The 8,312-nt window shown below is 36.4% G+C and overlaps 1 pseudogene; it reads left to right on the plus strand.

Moving 5' to 3' along the window:
* The first annotated feature begins 7,124 nt into the window (after positions 1-7,124).
* On the plus strand, positions 7,125-8,074 carry LOC133059128 (olfactory receptor 10C1-like; annotated as a pseudogene).
* The last annotated feature ends 238 nt before the right edge of the window (positions 8,075-8,312 follow it).

Consider the following 8,312-nt stretch of genomic DNA (forward strand, 5'->3'; position numbering starts at 1 on the left):
CTGTCTAGGTTGGTCATAAATTTCCTTCCAAGGAATAAAATTAAAATTACTTTTAATTTCATGGCTGTAGTCACCATCTGCAGTGATTTTGGTGTCCAAAAAAATAAAGTCAGCCACTGTTTTCTCTGTTTCCCCATCTATTTGCCATGAAGTGATGGGACCAGATGCCATGATCTTAGTTATCTGAATGTTGAGCTTTAAGCCAATTTTTTCACTCTCCTCTTTCACTTTCATCAAGAAGCTCTTTAGTTCTTCTTCACTTTCTGCCATAAGGGTGGTGTCATCTGCATTTCTGAGGTTATTGATATTTCTCCTGGCAATCTTGATTCCAACTTGTGTTTCATCCAGCCCAGAGTTTCTCATGATGTACTCTGCATATAAGTTAAATAAGCAGGGTGACAATATACAGTCTTGATGTACTCCTTTCCCTAATTGGAACCAGTCTGTTGTTCCATGTCCAGTTCTAACTGTTGCTTCCTGACCTGCATACAGGTTTCTCAAGAGGCAGGTCAGGTGGTATGGTATTCCCATCTCTTTCAGAATTTTCCACAGTTTATTGTGGTCCACACAGTCAAAGGCTTTGGCATAGTCAATAAAGCAGAAATAGATGTTTTTCTGGAACTCTCTTGCTTTTTTGATGACCCAGCAGATTTTGGCAATTTGATCTCTGGTTCCTCTGCCTTTTCTAAAACCAGCTTGAACATATGGAAATTCATGGTTCATGTACTGCTGAAGCCTGGCTTGGAGAATTTTGAGCATTACTTTACTAGCATGTTAGATGAGTGCAATTGTGTGGTAGCTTGAGCATTCTTAGGCATTGTCTTTCTTTGGGATTGGAATGAAAACTGACCTTTTCCAGTCTTGTGGCCACTGCTGAGTTTTCCAAATTTGCTGGCAGATTGAGTGCAGCACTTTCACAGCATAATTTCTTAGGATTTGAATAACTCAACTGGAAATCTATCACCTCCACTAGTTTTGTTTGTAGTGATGTTTCCTAAGGCCACAAGTTTATCAACCTCCATTTATCTAAATGCTACAATCCTTTAACAACCCATTGTTACTCTAACAAGCAAGTGTGCAATGTTTTATAATTTTAATTAAGGAATGTATCATTAAATATAAAATGAATAAAATATATGGGCAAAACACATGGATTTCTTAATGTTCCTTGTATATATCATAAGCATGAGCCTTCTGAATCAGTGAGAGAGCAAGATAGTGGTATTAATAATGAATCACAACATGGAACCATTTCATGCATAATGGGAACAGCTATGAACGCTTTTTGAAACTGCAAGAATCAGGATGAGAAAGAAATAATTTGTATTTCTATAATAGACAGCAAATTGATTACTTCAACAATGTGAGTATATTTTTGAGGTTTAGAATCTGTATCATTAAAAGTTGAAAGTGTCAAAATTAGTTCTAGGACTCACATTCAACTTCAAACTCTGTCATAAAACATCACATTTTTTAAAGCAAATTAAAGGATATTACATTTACTTGGTGTTTAAAATACGGTTAGAAATCAACATTATGGTGCTTCCCTGATGGTGCAGTGGTAAAGAATCTGCCTGCCAATACAGAAATCAGCATAATAGGTAATAACAACAAGAGTGATTTAGATATATTTCTGGCATGTCTTCTGGTCTAGCAAATCAAGGTGTAAGCAAATTATTGGATGATAGATCATATGTTTTCCTGAACAAGAATTAACTGCAATACAGATTTACTTTTTTGAAACAGAACAGACCATCTTGGTGCTTGGTCCAGTTCTTGAGACAAATGGACTTTGCTATATTTACTTTGAAAATAATTCTAAACAACTTTAAAAGTTGGCTGATAGGTAGCTGAAGTGCCATAAGATGTTTTTAAATTTGACACAAACATGCACAAAAAGCAAGAAAAATAAAAATTCTGTGATGTTACATAATATCTCTGATCATTTTTATTAGCTAAGATAAGCTTTGTTTAACCTAGTCTTATTTAGACAAAATGGTAACTTCTGTTTAGAACAAAATTCAATATTTAAGTTGAAAACTTAGCTATAGAGACTCTTTAGAGCTATTTAGATCACTTCTTTATCTTTTAGACCTGTAAAGACAACTCATTTCAGAATTGTAATTGTCTTCCACTCAGAAATCAATAGTGACAAAATACACCTTCAAGAATGGGTTTCTGCCCTCTTAAGTTTTAAAGTGCACAAACTCATGACCAGTGCTCATCAAACAAACAAAATAAAATGTATGGAGCACAAGCAGTCTTTGGAGGTGATGGTTTATATTGTTTGTGATGGCAGTATCATATGTATAGGCCCAATTCCAAATTTATCAAAATGCATACATTAAATATATTCAACTTTTTGTGTATTAAGCATGCATGTGTGAAAGTTGCTCAGTCATGTCCAACTCTTTAAGACACCATGGACTATACAGTCCATACAATTCTCCAGGCCAGAATACTGAAATGGGTAGCTATTCCCTTCTCCAGGGGATCTTCCCAACCCAGGGATTGAACTCAGGTCTCCCACATCGCAGGCAGATTCTTTATCAGCTTAGCCACCAGGGAAGCCCAACAACTTTTAAAGGAAGCACAATTCTTAAAGGAATATGAATCTGAACAGAGGAATAAAGCTATATTCACAAAAAAGAGGAAGAATTGAAACTTTTTTTAGAATCAGGTAGCAAAATTAGCTAGCGGGAAGCTGCTGTATAGCACAGGATTCTCTGTTTGGCATTCTGTGCATGACTGGTAAGGGTGGAATTGTGGGTATGGAAGGGAGATTCACGATGGAGGGGGTATGTGTATACACGTAAGTAATTCACGTCCTTGTACGGCAGAAACTAACATTGTAAAGAAATTATACTCCAATTAAAAAAACAGATGACAACTTACTCTTATGTAGGCTTTTTCCTTTGCCTTCATATCATGTCAATAATAGGTATTTATTATCTTATCCACTTTTTTATATTATTTAAACAAAAAATATTAAGTATCATACAGTTTTTTCATCATCATAATATATATCTTTGACTCAGGTTTTTCTACTTTTGATACAAACAAAAAGGTACTTTGTCAAATTCATGTTACTAGAAGATTAGAAGATTATTGTGATTTATTTAGTCTTTTATAATAATCAAAATAAATACTAACTGCATCAATATACTATCAATATGACATGAAAGTTACACCATTTTCATAATTAATTTTGATAACTACTTAGTTTAATTCAAACAAAAATTTAAATCTGAGTATTTTCTATTAATAGTATAGAGTGGTCACATACATATTTGGTTCCAGTAGTACATTTCCCTTGAATTAATATCACATTGTGTACGCGGTCTATGATAGCAGCTACCTATACTATAGGTTATTCATTATATACTGCTGTTGATTTACTTTTACTTTTCTTTTTACATTACCTTTAATATTTATTTATTTTGCTTCCTGAATATTCATACTCACCAAAACATAGAGACAGACCCATCCATGGCAATTCCTGAGAGAATCAAACTGCTTCCTGACATACTCTAGTGAGAAGAATACGTCTCCTGAGAAAGAAAGACAGGATATGGATTCAAAACAAGAAGAAGAAATGAAGTATAAATATTCATAATTCTTAATGTTTCAGGATGAGAAAGTGCAAACATCATCATTATGTAATCAGCACAGTCTTGCATGCTTGTGTGTGTGTGTGTGTGTGTCTGCGTGTGTCTGTGTGTCTTTGTGTGTCAGCCATAAGAGCATTGCTAGGAAGGACACGATGCTCTGTTAAGAGACACACAGTCTTCATGAAATAAGACATGGTCCTGACTACAGCAAAATCTTCTCAGGGCATGGTCTTAGAAGTGAGGATGTGGAGATTTATATCCTCTGAACTTTGGGAGGTTACATGGGGAGCGTGCAGACAAAATCAGCTACTGGCTCATCAGAAGTAAAAACCATTTACTTTTTTCACTCAAATTTTAGGATTAAAGGTATGTGATAAAATTGATGTCTTGAATAAAGAAGGTTGTGGAAGACGGTCAATTAAAATGCTAAAATGGATAGATTACACCCAAAGCATTATTCAGTTCTGGAGATTATTTTAAAAAGTTCTTTTCTCCTTCTCTGAAGCGTCTAAAGAGCTACTCAGTGTGCCAGTAGCTCTGTCATAATATTGCTGCAAATTGTTCCAAAATAATTACTTCTCAGGAAATAGATATATCTCTTGCTGTTGGGTAATAGAAATGCCTAGATTATCTTGTGCATGTTATTCCAATAAAATGATAACATAGTTCGTCTGGGTTATGTTAAGGCATCACCCAACTAAACATATAGACTACAGGTGAATTGTGGAAAGCAATGGAAAATCTTCTCTACAAACTGATGACCAATTTACATAAACAGTATCTACTATTCGATCATTTAGAAGTGACAATTTCAGCATAACAAAGGTTAATATCTACTGGGGCTTCCCTGATAGCTCAGTTGGTAAAGAATCCGTCTGCAATGTGGGAGACCTGGGTTTGATCCGTGGGTTGGGAAGATCAACTGAAGAAGGGAAGTGGTACCCACTCCAGTATTCTAGCCTGGAGAATTCAATGGACTGTATAGCCAATTGGACTGCAAGGAGTTGGATATTTATTGAGTTTTTCTTGTATGCCAGGCACTGTACTAAGTGTTTCAGGTAAAATATCTAATAATGTCTCATGTTTTCCTTTGACTGATGGGAAACAAAGAAACATTTCATTAAGAGAACGGAGATTAATAAGGGACTGAATCAGTTAAGGAGCATTTCTGATAATGCGGCACGGACCCAAAATGAATCACTTGTGCTAGATTATTTCCAAAGCAGAACTATATAGAATGTACTTGTCTTGGATCTTGGGTCTGGGTAAGGTAGCACATGAAGCCAATCCATTGAGCTATTAAAATTATCTTGTCTCCTTCCTCTATCTCTTCATACATCTATCACTGAACCTCCAATCCAAAATTCAAACCATCAGAATCTTGTCGATGTTCATTGGTCACTTAATCTCTTATCACATTGAGTAGAGACAGACAAATACAATTTATTATTGGGCATGAAACTCCAATATCTTTAGATTAATATCACAGTGCATATTTTCTTGATGACTGAATCTTAACATAGGCTTTTTATTGAAGTATAGTTGATTTAAGAGGCTGTGTCAGTCTCTGCTGTACAGCAAACTCATTTTTACACATGTGTACATTAAATAGATTATTTCTATAGACTGGTTATATAGAGGATATGGCACACATCATCCTATGAGTTTCTTAACATGAGACTTGTAAAAGGTTTTGATGCTGATGAAGCGCACTTTAATTCCTTGTTTTTCATTCATAGTTTGCCTCTGTAATGTTTGCATTTTAACTCAAAACAACTCAGCAAGAAAGATAGGAAGGGCTTCATCATCTTTTATTCACAGAAATGATTAATTAGAAGCTTTAAGTCCAGAATGTATGAGGTAAAAGCCTGAAGAATGTCTGTGCCAAGATGTTGTACTGCCATGATGACCCTATCTACAGACCCCTGACAGCTGCCCTTGAGGACCTCACTCTCTTTCTATAGACAATGATTAAAATTAAATATTCTTCATATGTACATAAAAGTGACCTCTACTACATGGATCTCAGGGTCCCTGGAAAAAAGGTCAACAGGGAGTAAATCCTGTAAAAAACACAAAGTGTAATGAAAAACATCAGATTTTGCTTGGTGTAGTACTATCCCCAGTGACAGGGAGGGAGAAGGGAATTTGACTACATTTGTTTGTATTCTCACCTGCAGCAGACCCATACATTTATCTCTCTATTATCTAATAATATTTATAAACAGAAAATAATTATTTGTAAGTTTAATTATTTAGAGGCACTCACAGACCTTTCTGGACATCTTATTTTTTAAATTATCTCTGAACTTTGTGAAGCTGTAAGAAGTACTTATCACAGGATAACTTTTTATTCATCCTGTAGGGCTAAGAATATCAAATGACGGACAGCATGCATTGGCCTTTGCACAGTCAGCCCTCCAGTGTATCATCCACCAGTTGCTTTCTCCCATGCCTCACGACCCTGACTCTCACTCCCAACACAAGCATTTGCATTTACTGCCTGCAGTCTAAATGGGACAGTATATTTATAAAATGAAACATTTGTGATGTCACTACTTAAGAAAGAGTGAGATATTCTCCATTTCTGGTTGGGATTTCTTCCTTGTTTCCTCCATCAGTGTCACTGAGGAAACTGCAGTTCTTCCCAGGTACAGGAAGATAGAATTAGTAAGTATTATATTAATAACATATTTGTATATTTAACTGATAAAAGAGATGGCAACTCCTCCACAATCAGAGTTTTTAATGCAGCTGCATAGGCTATTATTGAGAAGTGAAGATATTTAAGAAAATGTTTTGGGTTCAAAAAAAAGATAATAGACTATTATCTCTGTTTCTTTACTATAACCTTAAGTGAATTGTGTTGCTACATGGGGAATATATACATTAAACTATATTAATTAATTTAACTAGATACAGAGCACGATAAGTGTTTATAAATGTTTTAAGTGTAAATACATCATAATAGAATACTTAATGTGTGAACAAATTTTTCAAAATCATATCCCCCAAGGGTTCTGTAATCATTCAGAGTTGTTATTTCCTACTTAACAGAATTTTGAACGAGTCCACTTGTTTCCATCCTTTTTTGTTCATTGTTTAATCCCAGGACCCACAAACAGTAACTGAAAAATACTCTGAAAATACTCTGAATTCAATAAATACTTGTGGAATGAATGAGTGAAGAAAGCAAGTCAGTGGCAAGAGAATAGGAAATAAATATTTAGATATGATAATTTTATTTGATAAAATAATGGGATAAAAGTTAATTGTGCTGAAATTTTCTCTATTTTATGCCTGCTGACTAGATATAAAAGGGAAATTTTTTTCCATTTTATGTCTGCTGACTAGATTTGGCAACAGGATCAGTGTAACTTCCAAACTTTTTAAATTAGAGGTAAGAAATTTATCTCTGACTTGAGCTTCTTAAGAGCAATATAAAGATTTATTTTTCCAGCTAAAAGAATCTTTTTGATGACCTTGCCTTTCTTTTTTTTTTTTTTTCAGGTCATGAGCATCAATTGTTCCTTGTGGAGAGACAATAGCATGTCTGTGAAACACTTTGCATTTACCAAATTCTCCGAGGTCACCGAACAGTGTTTCCTTTTATTTTCCCTCATCCTACTCATGTTCTTAGCATCACTGACAGGCAATGCTCTCATAGCTCTTGCCATCTGGACCAATCCAGTCCTCCATACCCCCATGTACTTCTTCCTGGCCAACTTGTCTCTCTTGGAGGTTGGATACACTTGCTCTGTCATACCCAAGATGCTGCAGAGCCTTGTGAGTGAGGCCCGAGGAATCTCTCGGGAGGGATGTGCTACACAGATGTTTTTCTTTGCCTTATTTGGTATCAGTGAGTGCTATCTTTTGGCAGCCATGGCTTTTGATCGCTATACGGCCATATGCTCCCCACTTCATTATGCAACACGAATGAGTCGTGGAGTGTGTGGCCATTTAGCAATGGTTTCTTGGGGAGTGGGTTGCATAGTAAGCTTGGGCCAAACAAACTATATTTTTTCTTTGGACTTCTGTGGCCCCTGTGAAATAGACCACTTCTTCTGTGATCTCCCCCCTATTCTGGCACTAGCCTGTGGGGATACATCCCATAATGAGGCAGCAGTCTTTGTTGTGGCCACTCTTTGTATTTCCAGCCCATTTTTATTAATCGTTGCTTCTTATGGCAGAATTCTAGCTGCGTGCTGATCATGTCATCCCCTGAAGGTCGCCGAAAAGCTCTTTCCACCTGTTCCTCCCACCTACTGGTAGTAACACTCTTCTATGGTTCAGCATCTGTCAGTTACTTGAGGCCCAAAACTAGCCATTCACCTGGGGTAGATAAACTCCTGGCCCTTTTCTATACTGTGGTGACATCCATGCTCAACCCTATCATCTACAGCTTACGAAACAAGGAAGTCAAGACAGCTCTTTGGAGAACTCTGGGCAAGAAAAAGCTTTGACTCATGGGTACAAATAGCAACCCACTTAAACATTCTTTCCTGGGATATCCCATGGACAGAAGAGTCTTGCAGGGCACAATCCATGGCGTTGCAGAAGAGCTGGACACAACTTAGTGACTAAACAGCAACAACATACTCAGTTCAGCTCAGTCGTGTCTGACTCTTTGCGACCCCATGAATCACAACACGCCAGGCCTCCCTGTCCATCACCAACTCCAGGAGTTTACTCAAACTCATA

The sequence above is a fragment of the Dama dama genome, chromosome 7 (assembly GCF_033118175.1).
Source record: "Dama dama isolate Ldn47 chromosome 7, ASM3311817v1, whole genome shotgun sequence".
Lineage (NCBI taxonomy): Eukaryota > Metazoa > Chordata > Mammalia > Artiodactyla > Cervidae > Dama > Dama dama.